At 42.6% G+C, this 18913-nt stretch overlaps 1 non-coding gene across 1 annotated transcript; it reads right to left on the reverse strand.

Annotated features, from left to right (window-relative positions):
* Positions 1-2542: 2542 nt before the first annotated feature.
* Positions 2543-2649, reverse strand: LOC120266764. Its single transcript, XR_005538275.1, has one exon. It is a non-coding gene; the product is annotated as a small nucleolar RNA R71 (small nucleolar RNA).
* Between the last annotated feature and the right edge of the window lie 16264 nt (positions 2650-18913).

The following is an 18913-nucleotide window of genomic DNA, read 5'->3' on the forward strand; positions in this document are numbered from 1 at the left end:
GACATGTGGCCTTGATAAGTGCTTGTGTGATATGAATGCAAAGTGTTCATTCCTTATGTTGAGCATTACTTTTCTCAGGTTTTTATATTAATATGTGTGTTTTTATGTCACTTTTATGCAGGTATGGTTGTGAGGCTGACTATGAAGGAAATAGGCCAATGTGGATCATAATGCACCTATTTTGGAGGAGATCTTGCTAAGGTTCAAACGCGAAGACATAGGACAGGTGTGAGATGCTATAGTGTGTGCCAACCTCCTCGTATTCGAGTGAGCACATCCATTTGGAGGGGCACAAAGGCAGTCACACTCGAGCATTTTGTCTTATGCATATAAGAACAAGAGCTCTACCAACATATATATCATTGAAGAAGCAAGTGATTCACGACGTGAACGTGTGCCCATTTACGTTACCCATATGGAAGTATGGAATTGGGACGTTATTCAGGTCGAAGACTGTAGCAGAAATATAGTAAGTACTGTAGCAGCACTGTTCATAGCCGGCCGAGAAATCAGAGAAATAGAATCCACACGGGCGTGTGGAAATTATCCATGCCCGTGTGGAAATTTCGCACGGGCGCATGTAGCATCCACACCCGTGGAGTTGCCCGATTCTAGCCTTATTTAAAGCCGATTTAGCCCCGATTTTGGTATTCTTTTCTCCATCTTTCCCCAACTTGTGAGAGGGCTTCGGCTAGGGTTTTGAGGGGTATTGGCTAGGGTTTTGGAGAGGTTCTACGGCTCCGACATCGTCATTCCTGAGGAAGAAGGTTGGTAGGGGAGCTTCCGTCGAGGCGTATCCTATACCGGATGAGGGAATCCTTGGATGATGAGTAGAGGACTCTCCGCAATACCATTGACACGACCATCGAGGGGGTTTCTTTATGGATTCATTGCTTTTACATTCAATTTCTTTGATTGTACTTAGCTCCATGGAGAGCTAAACCACTACTGGGTACTTGGGTGATTGTGAACCCTAGGATGTATTCGTTTCTTTGAACTTCTTTATTATGCTTTCAATAAATTGATGTTTATTGTGAGTTCCAACCTTGAATGCTTGATTGTATGAACATTTCCCCTAGAGTGACACTAGGGTTGAGAGGTCTTTTTGGTATCCTTGTGAGTGAGTGACACACCACGAGCGTTAGACAAAGCTAGGTTGGAGAGGGTTGAGAGGGTGAGTCGAGAGGTACAGGAGCGTCCCCTTTCCCCTCAGACGTGATAGATTCTACCTCCGTTCCTTGAGTTCTTTGCGGCCATAATAGAGTGAATGGTCTAAGGGATGAACCTCCGCTTGGGCCTAGTTGCGCGTGCAAAGGAGTGAAGCGTTGAGGGAATCTTAGTATCTAGGGCTTAATTGTGGCTAGGGACCTTCTGCCTGGACCAAAGGGTTAGGTCTATAATTAGGAAGCGATTTATCACTTGGAATCCCTAGAGCTCATTGCAATTTTATTCGAGTGCGAGGTTGAGAGGTTATTTAATCTCTTCTCCGGGACATGAATAGAGTTAGACATAGTTGACCTTAGATTTGGCACTATGTATGTAAGGATTTCCACGACTCACCATTGCATTGATTAGGAAGCATAATAGAGAGTCCTTGCACTTGAAACGATTTTCATAGGTGAAGCATCATCGGAGTACCCATCTTTATCGATTGCCTTGCCTCCTCCTTACTTTTGCTCTCTTACTTGTTGCTTTTAATTGTTGAGAATTGAATCATTATCACACTTATCATTGTTGATACTCCACATAGCTAAGAATCGAATTAAGTGTCTTTACTCCCTACTCCCTGTGGATTCGACCCCGCTCACCCGGGATTATTACTTTGACAAAGCCGTGCACTTGCGGGATATACGCATGGGGATCTTGTCAAGTTTTTGGCGCCGTTGCCGGGGAGCTAGGCGTTTAGAGATACTTTGCACTTTGTTTTCTTAGCTATTTCACCACACATTCTAATTCATATCTTCTTATTCTATCATCGTTCTGATTTTCTTTTTCTTGAATTTTGGTGCAGCTCCAGGTTATGACCTAAGGGAATCCATCAATATTGATTGAAGGAGACCCTGAGCTTGAACGTACACTTAGAAGAAAAGGGAAAGAACCTGTGCAAGAACAGCATAATCCAGCTGATTTAAAAGTAGAAGGATCTGAAAACATAGCAGAACAAAATGAGCAACAACGAACACTATCCGATTATGCCAGACCTTCAGTGTTGGGGACACAATCGAGTATTGTGCGTCCCCCAATTACAGCTCAAAACTTTAAGCTAAAGCCGGCATTCATCCATATGCTGCAGCAGTCTGCACAATTCAACGGTTTAGTCGATGAGGATCCAAACAGGCACATAAAGAGCTTCCTCGAGGTGTGCGACATGCTGAAGATAAATGGTGTGACGGATGATGCCATCAAATTGAGAGCCTTCCCATTTTCTTTAAAGGGGAAAGCAAAGCAGTGGCTACACTCATTACCTAGAGCATCAATCACTACATGGGAGGAGATGGTAGAAGCTTTTCTAGCGCATTATTTCCCTCCCGGAAAATCAGCAAAGCTTAGGAATGAGATCTCATCCTTTGTGCAGTTGGAATTGGAGTCTCTATTTGAGACATGGGAAAGGTTCAAGGAACTCCTGTGAAAGTGTCTGCAACACAGATTCCTGGAGTGGATGATTGTTCAAACCTTCTACAATGGTTTGAACCTGAGTACAAGGCAACTCTTGGATGCGACGGCTGGAGGTACCTTAGGTAGCAAGACCCCCGATGAGGCTCGTCAATTGATTGAGGAAATGGGGTTAAATAGCTACTAGTGGAATGCTAGGGAGAAGAAAAAGGTGGCCGGTCTCCATGAAATTGATGCGGTAACTTCATTGGCGGCCCAAGTAGAGAGTTTGAGTAAGAAGCTAGATCTTATAGCTTTGAATAAAGTTGCGGCTGTGACCAATTGCACCGGTTGTGGTGGAGGACATGCTCCCTCCGATTGCCCAATCGTCATTGGTGATGTTTCTTCAATTGAGAACGTTGACTTTGTAGGTAATGGAATGAGACCTCAAGGGAATCCATACAGCAACACCTACAATTCAGGTTGGAAGAATCATCCCAACTTTTCATGGAGTAATGAAGGACCACAGAAGACCATGGGGCCATCGGCTTTCCAACAACAACAACAAGCCCCTCGAGTGGAAAACAGAATTTCAGGCTTGGAAACCCGAATGACAGATTTGGAGAAGCACTTGGCTGGATTTGTTCAATCGGCAAATACAAGGTTTGAATCAGTCGAGGCTACACTTCGCAATCACACCGCCTCCCTGCACAATCTTGAAAATCAAGTGCGGCAAATTGCGAAGTCTCTCTCCGAAAGGCCACATGGAAGTTTACCAAGCAACACGGAAACAAACCCTAGAGAACATGTGAAGGCAATCACTTTGAGAAGTGGTCGTGAGGTTGAATGGAGGCTTCCTAGTGAGAAGCCGAAAGAACACGCACCCGAGGTTGTAGAGGTTGAGGAGGGAGCAAACAAAGAGAAAGAGGTGGCAACCCCACCTTTCAAGCCAAGAATGCCTTATCCCTCTTGATTGAAGAATGACCAAGGGGATGAACAGTATAAGAAGTTCCTGAGTTTATTCAAGCAACTCCACATCAACATTCCTTTTGTTGAGGCATTGGCTCAAATACCTAAGTATACGAAGTTCCTGAAAGACCTGTTGACCAACAAGAGGAAATTGGAGGAGAGTGCTTCAGTGGTGTTGCAAAAGAACATGCCGAACAAGAAGAAAGACCCGGGAAGCTTCATCATTCCGTGTAACATCTGCAACTTAGGTGAGGAAATGGCATTGGCAGATTCAGGGGCGAGCATCAACGTCATGCCATATACTTTCTTCCAAAAACTAGGCTTGGGTGAGCTTAGGCCTACTCGGATGACTTTACAATTGGCAGACCGAACAGGTGCGACATCCGAGAGGCATCATTGAAGACGTGCTTGTCATGGTGGACAAGTACATTTTTCTAGTTGACTTTATAGTGCTAGATGTCGATGAGGATGCAGATGTACCCTTGATAATTAGGAGACCGTTCTTGCGGACTTCCAAAGCATTGATTGACATGGACGGCGGGGAGCTCACATTGAGAGTTGGAGATGATAAGCTCACATACCACCTTGCTGAAGCCATGTAGCATTCTCTCGATTTTGATGATACTCTATACTTTGTAGACACTACTGATGAAATTGTTGATGAATATATGCAGGAAATGTTCAACCCGGATCCGTATGAAGGATTGTTCGACCAAGAGGAGAGCAATGAAGAAGTAATGATGCTTGGTTCGATTGAAGAAGTAACATCTACCCCGGGGATCTTGAAGAAGGTGCTCCGAAAAATGAAGAGTGCTTGAAGACGCCACCGAAAACGCTCCAAGACTGTTGGAGACGTAAAGGAGCCAGGGAAGTTGGACGAACCATTGCTAGGTGGTCCGAAGCCCGATAGTACACCCTCTACCCTCAAGAGACTTTGCTCATCATGGTTTCAAGCCGTGGGTAAGAAGGCAACCTTCATTAATGAACCCCCGTGAGGTATGAAAGATACGTCAAGCTTAGTGACATTAAACAAGCACTTCTTGGGAGGCAACCCAAGTGTTTACTGTTTTCTTACTTTTTAGTTTAGTTTGTTACATGAATAAACTGTCAAGTATTGGTGTTTTTAATGTTTAGATGTTTGTACTGCAATTTTATTGTGGGTTTTTCAAATTCATCGTGTGTTTTATGAAGAATTGGCGAAGTTTGGTTGTTTGAGTTCTATTTTGTGGTTTTATCTGGTAAATTTTGCATAATAGGGCAGGCTCTGAGTGTGTAAACATGTTCAAAATATTTCTGCAGAGCCTGCAGGTTTTTTCTAAGTCATCCAGAGAAAACACACTGGCGTGTGGAATTTCCGCAAGCCCGTGGATGTGTACTGTGAGCTCATCCCGAGAGGGCACAGCGGCGTGTGGCTGCCCCTGTGGACGACCATGCGACTGGCCCACGCCCGTTGGTAATTTCCGCACGGGCGTGTGAATTCTTGCAGAGTTTGGCAGATTTTCCCGAGAACACATAGGGGCGTCGACTCACCCTTATGGGTGACCTTGTGAACCACACATGGGCGTGGGTAATTTCCGCATGCCGTACGAAACTCTGCAGGTTGCTCCCTCCATCCCGAGAAAACACAGGCGTGCGGCTGCCCTTGTGAGTTGGGCATGTGAATGTCCACGCCCGTGGGGAATTTCCATACGGGCGTGCGTAAGACTTGATATTTTTCTCGGTTATCCAGGGAAGCTACAGAGGCATGCATCTACCCCTGTGGGTCGGGCGCACGGGCGTGGGTAATTTCCGCACACCCGTGTGAGAGCAGTCGGAATCAAAGTGGCGTTTTCCCGAGAGAGCACAGGGACGTGTGTGCGCCCCTGTGGCGCTCTCGAAGTGAGGCACACAGGCATGGGTAATTTCCACACGCCCGTGGGGACTTACAGAATTCTAAGAGACGTGATTTTCTCCTTAAAAACCTTGTTATCCGTCTCATTCTTCATCTCCAGTCGCCGGAAAATGGTTCCCGATCATCTTTCCGACCCTTCATCGCTGTTTGGAGGAATTTTCTTCGCAAATCTTACCGAATTTCAGAAGTTTTCATTTTCATTTCTTCGGTAACCTTTTTATCCTCTTTTCTTCGCCAATTATGGTTTTTCACTGATTGAATACTTTTAAATGTGAATTTTCATGCATGATGGATGTGTAGTAAGCATTTAGAAGTGGTTTTAAATTGAATTGTTAAGATTTGTTGTGCACCCGTGCGGGAGTTTCACGCTCTACAGAGATTTTTTGGGAGGGAAATATCAGGCAAGAAAAGCTTCTACCATTTCCTCTCATGTAGTGTTCGATGCTCTAGGTAATGAATGTAGCTATTGCTTTACTCTCCCTTTCAAGGAAAATGGGAAGGCCCTTAACTTGATTGAATCATTTGTAACACCATTAATCTTGAGTATGTTGCACACTTCCAAAAAGTTCTAAATATTGTTTTTGGATCCTCATCGGCCAAACCATTGAATTGTGCCGACTATTGTAACATTTGGATGAAGCTTGGCTTGAGCTCAAAACTCTAAGCTATAATTGATGGCTGCACAATACTGGATTACATGCCAAGAACTGTGGGTCTGGCATAATCTGAGAGTGTCCTCTGCTGGTTATTCTATTCTATCATGTTATCAGACCCTTCACCTTCTATCTCAGCTAAATTTTACTATTCTTGCACTGGTGCATTTCCGTTTCTATGAATTCTTCTTATAATATCCGGATCACTTTGAACCAATGTCGAAGGGTCTCTGATAAGTGCTTGTGTATTACTAATACGAAGTATTTTTTTTTAACATTGAGTATAACTTTTCTCAGATGTTATCGCTCATGCATGTGTATTTGTGTTCTTTTGTGCATTTAGGGTTGTCGAGACAATTGTGGAAGAAAGAAAACAAAAGTAGATCGTGGATGCATTTGTTGATGAAGTCTTGGAGTGAACAAACGTGAAGACATAAGTTGTGCTTAAAGACATACGAGTGTGTGCCAATTTCGATGGATCTTAATGTGAACACATAAATCAGATGGGTACAAAGGCAGTCACACTCATGTGTTCTGACTTATGCAATGCTACCAAGATCTTCGTCAATGTGATTCCATTGAAGATGCAACATGATCTACAACATGGATGTGTGCCCATTCATGTTTCCCTCGATGAAAAGAGTGGCATCGTGAGCATTTTGAATAAGAAAAGAAAGTCTGGCAATCCACACGGCCATGTTAAAAATCCACATGCCCGTGTTGATGCCTAATTCAAGCCCTATAAAAGCTGCAATTTTAGGATTCTATGCAGATTCTTTTCCCATCTTTTTCCTATCTTTGGAGGCGCTCGTAGCTAGGATTTGGAGCGGCTTTGGCTAGGTTTTTCGGAGTGGCTCTATGACCTTCAACACCGCTTTCCTTCGGAAGATAGTTATTGGGGGAGCTTTTGTCGGCATCGATTCGGTGAGGTGTGCCCTAGAATTGATGAGGGAACCTTTGGAGAAGATGAGACTACTCCACAAGACCATCAATACCGACTATAAGGGGGTTTTACTTATAAATTGCATGCTTTTACATTTGATTTCATTGTTGATTTTATATTGCTCCATGGAGAGCAAAACACCTAGTGGGTACTTTGGACTTGTAAACCCTAGGATGATTTTGTTTCATTGATGTTTTACTATGTTTCTTTAATTGATGTTTTAATTGAGTTCTAAACATCAATGCTTGTTGAATCGATTTTCCCTTAGAGTGACACTAAGGTTGAGAACCTATCTTGATAATCATAGTGGATGAGTGACACACCATGAGGGTTAGACAAAGCAAGGTTGGAGAGGGTCGCGATACGGTGAGTCGAGAGGTAGCGGAACGTCCCCTTTCCCTAACGATGTCATTTATCCTACCTTCACGTTCCAAGAGTTCTTTGCGGTCATGAAAGAGTGAAGTGCTAAGAGACAAACTCCGCTGGGTCTTAGTTGCCAAGAAACATGGGTGAACCGTTGAAGTAATCCTTAGTATTGGGCCTTAATTGTGACTAGGGGTCTTTTCCCTAGACCAAATGGTTAAATATATATTAGGGAATAGAGTTTATCACTTGGAGTCCCTATAGCTTCTTACAACCCCACAAAGTGGGAGGCGTCGAGAGTATTCTTTTCTGCTAGGGCATAGTGTAGGGTTAGTCACGGTTGACCTTAGGTTTGGGACCGCATGTTTAAGGATTTCCATGACTCATTAAACATCTGTTAGGAGATAAAGTGAGTGGTCTTGCATTTGAAACAATAGTCCTAGGAAGAGCAATATTCGGGTGCCCGACCTTCCATCGATTGCCTCTCCTATCATTTTTTCATTGTGTCTCTTTCTTATTTCCTTTATTTTTATTTGCATTGATATTATTTACACCATTCTTGAACCATCTTCACTATATTTAAATAGAAATTCTTACGTTTTTGAGCACTATTCCATGTGGAGGTACTTTATTACTTTGATAACCCATACACTTGCGGTACACACACGCAAAAAGATGTGTCAGTTTCCTTGGCTCATAATATGGAGTTGTAACCAAAGAAAGAAAAATAAATCAGAATGATGGAAGAATAAGAAAATGTGAAAGAGAATAAGTGATGAATAGCTAAAATAGCAAAGTGCAAAATACTTCCACAATGTTGATTCCCCGGCAACAGCGCCAACAACGTGACACAACCCTTGCGTGTGTATACCGCAAGTGCACGAGTTGTTAAAGTAATAATGTACCCAAGTGTGTGGTAGTCATATCCATAGGGAATAGTGCTCAAAAACACAAGTATTGCTATTTAACTATATTGAAGATGATTCAAGGAAGGTATGAACAATATCAATGCAAGTAAAAATAACAAAAATAAGAAAGAGACGCAATAGAAATAAGGAGGGACAATAGATTGAAAATGGGGCACCCGGACATTGCTCACCCTAGGACTATTGTTTCAAGTGCAACACTAATCATTATGTCTCCTAACTGATGTTTAATGAGTCGTGGAAATCCGAATACACACGGTCCCAAACCTAAGGTCAACTATGACTAACCCTACACTATGCCCCGACGGAAAATAATACTCTCGACGCCTCACACTGTACAAAGTTGCTTAAAGCTCTAAGGATTCCAAGTGACAAACCCTATTCCCTAACATATATCTAACCCTTTGGTCCAGGCGAAAGACCCCTAGTCACTATTATGCCCCAGTACTAAGGATTACTTCAATATTTCACTCTGTTGCTTGCACAACTAAGCCCCAGTGGAGTTTGTCTCTTAGTACTTCATTCTATCATGAACGTAAAGAATTCTTGGAACGTGGAGGTAGGAAAAATCACACAGGAAGGGAAAAGGGATGTTTCGCTACCTCTTGACTCACCTTCTCGACCCTCTCCAACCCAGTTTTGTCAAATCATAATGGTGTGCCACCCATCTACAACGATAACCAAGATGGATTCTTAACCTTAGTGTGACTCTGAGGGAAAATCAATAAATATAAATTCAAGGATGCAGCTCAATTAAAACATAAATTAAAGAATCATAATAAAAGTCAATGAAACCAAATCATCCTACGCTTTACAAGTCCAAACACCAACTGCAAGTTTAGCTCTCCATGGAGCATTACACAAATCAACAATGAAATCAATAGTGAAAACATGCAATCCACAGATAAAACCCTCTTGTAGTCCGTATCAATGGTCTTGTGGAGCCACCTCCTCTTCTCCAAAGGTTCCCTTGTTAAGTCTGGGGCACAACTCACTTAATTGATGCCGACGAAAGCTCACCCAATAACTCTCTTCCAAAGGAACGCGATGTTGAAGGCCGTAGAACCCCTCCAAAGCCCTAGCCAAAGCCTCTACAAACATTAGCCGCAAATGCCTCCAAAGATAGGAGAAAAAAAGAAAAATGATAGGGTAAAAATCACTCAAAACATCTCAAGTCATGGTATTTATAGGGTCTGGAATCAGGCATCCACACGGCCGAGTGGATTTCCAGCTTTTTGTTTCCCACTAGCTGTGAACAGTAACTACTACAATAATTTTACTACAGTAAACTACTACAGTGCTTCGCCAAAATGCTCCCAAATCTACTCTTATCATCAAGGCCACATGAATGGCCACACATCTATGTGGTACATCGCGTTGCATCTTCAATGAAATCACATTGATGAAAATCTTGCTAGTATTACACAAGTTGGAACACGTGAGTGTAACTGCCTTTGTGCCCCTCCACTTTGCATATTCACTTGAGCATAATGGAGGTTGGCACACACTCACATGTCTTTGAGCATAACTTGTGTCTTCACATTTGTTCACTCCAAGATTTCAACAACAAATACATCCACGATCGACTTTTGGTTCCTTTCTTCCACAATTGTTTCCACAACCCTACATGCACAAAAGAGCAGATATACACATGAATAAGCGATAAAATTTGAGATTAGTAATGCTCAATGTAAGAAAAGAATACTTCGTATTGTTTATACACAAGCACTTATCAACTTGCTTGATCTACAACACTTTAGTGTCAAGATATACAAAAGGGCTTGCTTGCTCGTTGTGATGGGCCTTTCACCATTGTTTAAAGGGTAGGAAATGTAGCTGATAAGTGCTTCTATATTAATAATGCAAAGTATTCTTTCCTTACTATGAGCATTACTTTTATCAGTTTTAAGCGCTAATACATATGTATTTGTGTTCTTTTGCGCATGTAGGGTTGTGAATCTAAGTATTAAGAAAAGAAGCCAAAAGTAGATCGTGAATGCACTATTTGGTGGAATCTTTGAAGCAACAAATGCGAAGACACTAGTGTTATCTAAGATACGTGAATGTCTGCCAACCTCCATGTATCCAAGCCATAACAATGAGTTGTAGGGGCACGAATGCAGTCACATTTGCATATCCCGACTTGTGCACTGATAGCAAGATCTTCACCAATGAGGCCTTTGATTGTAGAAGCGACGCGATCTATGACATAAACATGTTCCCATTTATGTTACCCGATTAAAAGTGTGGTTTTAGGAGTATTTTTTGGCAGGTACTGTAATAAGTACTGTAGCAAATCTCTGTAGTAGGTTACTATTCATAGCCGGGCGAAAATCAGATTTTCATAGAATCCACATGCCTGTGTGGAAATTCCCCACGCCCATGTGGAAATTACACAGGGGTGTGTGGAACATCCACAGGTCCGTGTGGATGCCCGATTCCAGCACTTTAAAAGCCGCGATTCAACCCCGATTTCAGCATCTTCTTTTCCATTTTTTCTCTAACTTTTGAGAGGCTTGCAGCTAGGGTTTAGAGTGATTTTGGCAAGGTTTTTGGTGATGTTCTACGGCTTCAACATCGTGCTCCTCTTGAAAGAAGTTTATTGGGGGAGCTTTCGTCGGCATTGATCCGGCAAGGTGTGCCTTAGGCCGGACAAGGGGACCTTTGGAGAAGACGAGGCTACTGCACAAGACCATCAACATGAATACTGAGGTGGTTTTTCTATGGATTACTTGTTTTTACATTCGATTTCATTGTTGATTGTAACTAGCTCTATGGAGAGCTAAACCCCTAGTGGGTATTTAAATTTGTGAACCCTAGATGTATTTGTTTCATTAATCTTCTATTATGTTTTCCTTAATTGATGTCTTTAATTGAGTTTCAATCTTGAATGCTTGTTGCATGATTTCTCCCTTAGAGTGACACTAGGGTTGAGAGTCTATATTGGTATCCTTTGTGAGTGAGTGACACACCATGAGGGTTAGGCATTACAAGATTGGAGAGGGATTAAGAGGATCAATCTAGAGGTAGCGGAGCGTCCCCTTTCCCTTCCGATGTGATTTATCCTCCCTTTACGTTCTAAGAGTTCTTTGTGGCCATAGTAGAGTGAATGGGCTAAGGGATGACCTCCGCTGGGGCTTAGTTGCACAAGCAATGGAGTGAAGCGTTGATGTGACTTTAGCACCTATGGCTTAATTATGACTTGGTGTCTTTCACTTGGACCTAAAGATTAGATCTATATATTGGAATAGGGTTTATCACTTGGAATCCCTAGAGTGTCTTGCAACTCTACACAGTGTGAGGTGTTCGGATTGATCGATTTTCTCCGCCGGGACATAGTGTAGAGTTAGTCACGGTTGACCTTAGGATTTAGACATTGTGTTTAAGGATTTCTATGACTCATTTAGCATCAATTAGGTGATATAATAGTGGATTTTGCACTTGAAGCAATTGTCCTAGGTGGAACAATATCTGAGTACTTGACTTCTATCGATTGCCTTATCTCTCATCTATTTGTGTTTCTTTCTTTCTTGTTTCTTTTATTCTTGCTTTCATTATATTTTATCAACAAAAATCATTATTCTATCATCGCCTAGTGATCGTTTCCCCCAAGTGTACGTGGATCGCCAAGTAATACCCCTCGTGTGAGCACGAGGGTGTCCTATTTATAAAGGCCCAAGAAGCTACTCTTACTTCCTCTTCGCTATGTTGTTTAGCCTCCAAGTTTGAATGTGATAGTGATAAAACAAATAAACAAGTAAAATGCAAATAAAATGCTAACAATGAAGGCAAGATACGGGGGATAATTAAGGAAAGAAAGCGGTCACGAATGAGGATCCTATTAGGGGCTACTAAAGTGTGCAAGATGCCATAACAAACATGCAATTGGCTAGTTGGACCGAGAAAACCGTAGATTAGGTCAACCAGATGGTCACGGGAATTGATACATAATCCGGTACGAGTATTGGATGCGGAATCTCTTTCGTCCAAATTGACAAGATCCCCTTGCGTATATCCCGCAAGTGCACGGGTTTGTCAAAGTAATAATCCCGGGTGAGCAGGTATCGAATCCATAGGGAATAGGGAATAAAAATACTTAATTCGATTCTTAGCTATGTGAAAGATCAATGATGATAAGTGTGAACAGTAAAAACAACAAGAGATCAAAAGTAAAGAAAAAGGGTAAGGCAATCGATAAATATGGGGTACTCGGATAATGCTGCGCCTAGGATAATTGTTTCAAGTGCAAGAACCCTCTATTATGCTTCCTAATCAATGCAATGGTGAGTCGTGAAAATCCTTAATTACATAGTCCCAAATATAAGGTCAACTATGCCTTACTCTATACATATCCCAGAGGAGAGATTAAAAAACCTCTTTAACCTCGCACTCGTATAGAGTTGCAATGAGCTCTTAGGGATTCCAAGTGATAAATCTCTTCCTAATTATAGACCTAACCCTTTGGTCCAGGTGGAAGGTCCCTAACCACGATTAAGCCCTAAATACTAAAATCACCTTAACGCTTCACTCCGTTGCACGCGCAACTGAGCCCCAGTGGAAGTTCATCCCTTAGACCATTCACTCTATTATGGCCATAAAGAACTCGAGGAACGGAGGTAGAATCTATCACGTCAGAGGGGAAAGGGGACGCTCCTGTACCTCTCGACTCATCCAATCAACCCTGTCCAACCTAGCTATGTCTAATGCTCGTGGTGTGTCACTCACTCACAAGGTTACCAATGAGAACTCTCAACCCATTGTCACTCTAGGGGAAATGTTCATACAAACAAGCATTAAAGTTTGGAACTCACAATCAACATCAATTTATTGAAAGCATAATAAAGAGATTCAAAGAAACGAATACATCCTAGGGTTCACAAATACCCAAGTACCCACTAGGGGTTTAGCTCTCCATGGAGCTAAGTACAATCAAAGAAATAGAATGTAAAAGCAATGAATCTATAAAGAAACCCCCTCGATATTCGTGTTGATGGTCTTGTGGAAAGTCCTCTACTCGTCGTCCAAGGATTCCCTCGTCCGGTATAGGATACGCCTCGATAGAAGCTCCCCTACCAACCTTCTTCCTTAGGAATAACGATGTTGGAGCCATAGAACCTCTCCAAAACCTTTGCCAATACCGCTTAAAACCCTAGCCGAAGCCCTCTCTCAAGTTGGGGAAAAGATGGAGAAAAGAATACTAAAATTGGGGCTGATTCGGCTTTAAATAGGGCAGGAATCGGGCGACTACATGGGCGTGGATGCTTCACGCGCCCGTGCGGAATTTCCACACGGGCGTGGATAATTTCCACATGGCCGTGTGAACAGTACTCTGCCAAAAATACTCTCGAATCCACTTTTCATAGAGATAACATAAACGGGCACACGTTTATGCTGTGGATCGCTTTGCTTCTTCAATGACGGATAAGTTGATGGAGATCTTCTTCTATGTGCATAAGTCGGAATGCTTAATTGTGACTGTGACAAGGTCCCCTTGCTTATATCTCGCAAGTGCACGGGTTTGTCAAAGTAATAATCCCGGATGAGCGGGGTCAAATCCACAGGGAGTAGGGAGTAAAGACACTTAATTCGATTCTTAGCTATGTGGAGTATCAACAATAATAAGTGTGGTAATGATTCAATTCTCAGAAATTAAAAGTAACAAGTAAGAGAGCAAAAGTAAGGAGGAGGCAAGGCGATCGATAAAGATGGGGTACTCGGATGATGTTTCACCTAGGATAATCGCTTCAATTGCAAGAACTCTCTATTATGCTTCCTAATCAATGCAATGGTGAGTCGTAGAAATCCTTACATACATAGTCCCAAATCTAAGGTCAACTATGCCTAACTCTATACATGTCCCAGAGGAGAAATCGAACAATCTCAACACCTCACACTCGCATAGAGTTGCAATGAGCTCTAGGGATTCCAAGTGAAAAATCTCTTCCTAGATTCAGACCTAACCCTTTGGTCTAGGCGGAAGGTCCCTAGCCACAATTAAGCCCTAGATGCTAAGATTACCTAACGCTTCACTCCATTGCACGCGCAACTAGGCCCCAGCGGAGGTTCATCCCTTAGACCATTCACTCTATTATGGCCGTAAAGAACTCGAGGAACAGAGGTAGAATCTATCACGTTGGAGGGGAAAGGGGACGCTCCTGTACCTCTCGACTCACCCTCTCAACCCTCTCCAACCTAGCTTTGTCTAACGCTCGTGGTGTGTCACTCACTCACAAGGTTACCAACAGGAACTCTCAACCCTAGTGTCACTCTAGGGGAAATGTTCATACAATCAACCATTCAAGGTTGGAACTCACAATAAACATCAATTTATTGAAAGCATAATAAAGAAGTTCAAAGAAACGAATACATCCTAGGGTTCACAATCACCCAAGTACCCACTAGTGGTTTAGCTCTCCATGGAGCTAAGTACAATCAAAGAAATTGAATGTAAAAGAAATGAATCCATAAAGAAACCCCTCAATGGTCGTGTCGATGGTCTTGTGGAAAGTCCTCTACTCGTCGTCCAAGGATTCCTTCATCCGGTATAGGATATGCCTCGATCGAAGTTCCCCTACCAACCTTCTTCCTAATGGAATCACGATGTCGGAGCCGTAGAACCTCTCCAAAACCTTGGCCAATACCCCTCAAAACCGTAGCCGAAGCCCTCTCGCAAATTGGGGAAAAGATGGAGAAAAGAATACCAAAATCAGGGCTGAATCCGCTTTAAATAGGGCTGGAATCGGGCGACTCCACCGGCGTGGACGGTACACGCGCCCGTGCGGAATTTCCACACGGGCGTGGATAATTTCCACACGCCCGTGTGGATTCTCTGTTTCTCTGATTTCTCGGCCGGCTGTGAACAGTGCTGCTAAGGTAATTGCTAAAGTGCTCTGCTATAGTCTCCAACCTGAATAACTTCCCAATTCTATACTTTCATCGGGGTAACGCAAACGGGCACACGTTCACATCTTGAATCACTTGCTTCATCAATGATATACATGTTGGCGGGGTTCTTGTTCTTATATGCATAGGTCAGAATGCTCGAGTGTGATTGCCTTTGTGCCCCTCCAAATGAATGTGCTCACTCGAATGCGAGGAGGTTGGCACACACTCTAGCATCTCACACCTATCCTATGTCTTCGCGTTTGAACTTTAACAAGATCTCCTCCACAATAAGTGCATTATGATCCACATTGGCCTATTTCCTTCATACTCAGCCTCACATCCCTACCTGCGTAAAAGTAACATAAAAACACACATATTAATGTAAAAACCTTAGAAAATTAATGCTCAACATAAGGAATGAACGCTTCGCATTCATATCGCACAAGCACTTATTAGACTGCCATTGTGACCCTCCAAATGGTAGTGCAAACTAAAATACGGGGAGGTTGGCACACACTCTAGCATCTCGCAACCGACTTATATCTTACCGTTTGAACCTTAGCAAGATTTCTTCCAAAATCGGTGCATTGTGATCCACATTGGCTTCTTTCCTTCATAATTGGTTTCACAACTCTACCTGCATAAAAGTCACATAAAAACACACATATTAATATAAAAACCCGAGAAAAGTAATGCACAACATAGGGAAAGAATGCTTCCCATTCATGTCACACAAGCACTTATCACAAATTCTCCTACAATTGCAATAGGAAATGTGGTTTTCTCAAGTTAGAGTTAGAATACAAGCTAATACTTAACCCTAGAATTGGAGGGGTATAAATACCTGTTGGTCATGGTGTATTTATGTGTTTCACTTCCAAACTTGGTGAGTCTAACAATAGGGCAATGATCATGCAACCTAGCATTACCTAAGAATCGATACATCGAGTTCTCATGCATACCAAAGCATTCAAATACACCAAGCAAGGATCACAAACAAGCCAGAGTACAATAGAAAGAACCAAGCATCCATACAAGCACAAGTTCACTCCCAAGGTTCACCTACATCCGGTAACCTTGGGGTTTAGTTGTTCATAGTCATCAAATACAACAAGAAATCCATGCAAACAACCAAACAAAACATGAGAAACACTCCCTCAAAGAATGAAGGCTGGAGAAGCTTCCAAAGATGCCACACAAGAGGTGGCTTCCTTTGTCTTCAACCTCCTCTACACAAGCCCTAGGAGTAGATCTCACCCAAAATCGCGCTCTCTTCATTGAATCCTCTGTGAAATGCCCTCAAAACCTTACTTCTAGCTCCGATTTGGGGTGGTAGTGGTGAGCTCCAAGAAGAAGGCTTTTTTCCCTCAAAAGAAACCATAACAATGCTTATAAAGGGATGAACTCGGGCTTCCCTGCGAGTGGCCTCACGCTCAAAATACTACCCGCGAGGATGGTCACAATACTGCATGTTGATAAGTGCTTGTGCGATAAGAATGTGAAGCGTTCTTTCCTTATGATGGGCATTACATTTGTCAGGTTTTATCGCTAATACGTGTGTATTTATGTACTTTTGTGCAGGTTTGGTTGTGATGCCGATTATTTGTGAAAGAAGCCATTGTAGATAGTTTTACGCATTATTTGGAAGAGATCTTGAGAAAGCTCAAGCGCAGGGACATGAGTCGGGTTTAGAATGCTAGAATGTATGCCAACCTCTTTATATTCGAGCTAAGGGAATGATTCAAAGGGGCATGAAGGCAGTTACATCTTAGTATTCAGGCTTATGCATATTTAGCAAGATCTCCACCAACGTGACCATTTATTGAAGAACCAAGATGATCTACGACGTAAACGTGTGCCCGTTTACATTACCTCAATAAAAGCATGGAATCGGGAGTATTTCGGGCCATCACTGTAGCAGGTACTGTTCACAGCAGGCCAAAGAAGGAGCAAAATAGAGGAGCCACACGGGCGTGTGGAAATTCCACACGCCCGTGCGTTAATTCCATAGGCCCGTGTGGAATATACACAGGGGCGTGTGGAATCCTGATTCCAGCCATATCTAAGGCCGATTTCAGCCCCGATTTCAACATTTTTTTCTCCATCTTTTCCCCAACTTAAGAGAGGGCTGCTGCGGCTAGGGTTTTGAGAGGTATTAGCTAGGGATTTGGAGAGGTTCTATGGCTCCGACATCATCATCTCTTTGAAAGAAGGTTGGTAAGGGAACCTCCGTTGGATTGATCTGGCGAGGCGTATCTTATACTGGACCAGGGGATCTTGCGACGAGTAGAGGACTCTCGACAAGACCATCGCCATGACTATCGAAGGGGTATTTCCTATGGATCGCTTTCTTTTACATTTGATTTCATTATCGTTTGTATTGTGCTCCATGGAGAGCTAAACCCTAGTGGGTACTTGGGTATTTGTGAACCCTTGGATGTATTAGTTTCATTGAATCTCTTTAATATACTTTCAATTAATTGATGTTTTTGTGAGTTCCAATCTTGAATGTTTGATTGTTGAATACAACCTTAAAGTGACACTAAGGTTGAGAGTTCATGTGGTAAACCTTGTAAGTGAGTGACACATCACGAGATTTAGACAAAGCTTGATTGGAGAGGGTTGAGAGGATGAGTCGAGAGGTACAGGAGCATCCCATTTCCCCTCCAGCGTGATAGATTCTACCTCCATTCCTCGAGTTCTTTGCCGCCATAATAGAGTGAATGAGCTAAGGGATGACCCTCCGATGGGGCTTAGTTGCGAGTGCAACGGAGTGAGGCGTTGAGGTGATTTTAGCATGTAGGGCTTAATTGTTGTTAGGGACCTTTCTTCTGGACCAAAGGGTTAGGTCTACAATTTGGAAGAGATTTATCACTTGGAATCCACAGAGCCCAATGCAATCCTTCTTACGAGTGCGAGGTTGAGAGGTTGTTCAACCTCTCCTCCGGGACATGTAGAGGATTAGGTTTGGTTAACCCTAGATTCGGGACCATGCATTAAAAGGTTGTCCCTGACTCACCATTGCATTAGTTAATAAGCATAATAGAGAGTTCTTGCACTTGAAAAAATTTTCCTAGGCGGATCGATACCCTGGTACCCCATCTTTATCGATTGCCTTACCTTCTCCTTTACTTTTGCTCTATTTCGGGTTGCTTTACTTTTGAGAATTGAATCTTGTCACACATATTACTATTCACCTTTCATATAGTTAAGAAATAAATTATGTATTTTTATTCCCTTTTCCCTGTAAATACGATACCCCACTCACTTGGGATTTATCACTTCGATAACCCAATGCACTTGCGGGGAGCCTTGTCAAATTTTTGGCGCCGTTGCCGGGGAGAAGGCGTTTGGAGATACTTTACACTTTTGTTTCCTTAAGTATTCCTTTATCCATTCTATTTCACATTTTCTTTTCTATCATCGTTCTAATTTGTTCTCCTTTTCTTTGATTTCAGAAGAATGATTTACATACCCGAATTAATCGATACCATCACCGGAATGGTTGAAAACATAGAGGAGAAAGTTCAGGCATTTGCAATACCAGACACATTGTGTTACTTTTTGCAAGAGCCGGATACCATTCAACATGTTGTGGAAGAATTAGTTGAAGAGTGACACGTCCGTATATGCGTGTAAACCGCAAGTGCACGGGTGTCAAAGTAATAAAATACCCGGTGAGTCGGGTAGT

Source organism: Dioscorea cayenensis, chromosome 1 (assembly GCF_009730915.1).
Source record: "Dioscorea cayenensis subsp. rotundata cultivar TDr96_F1 chromosome 1, TDr96_F1_v2_PseudoChromosome.rev07_lg8_w22 25.fasta, whole genome shotgun sequence".
In the NCBI taxonomy this organism is placed as follows: domain Eukaryota; kingdom Viridiplantae; phylum Streptophyta; class Magnoliopsida; order Dioscoreales; family Dioscoreaceae; genus Dioscorea; species Dioscorea cayenensis.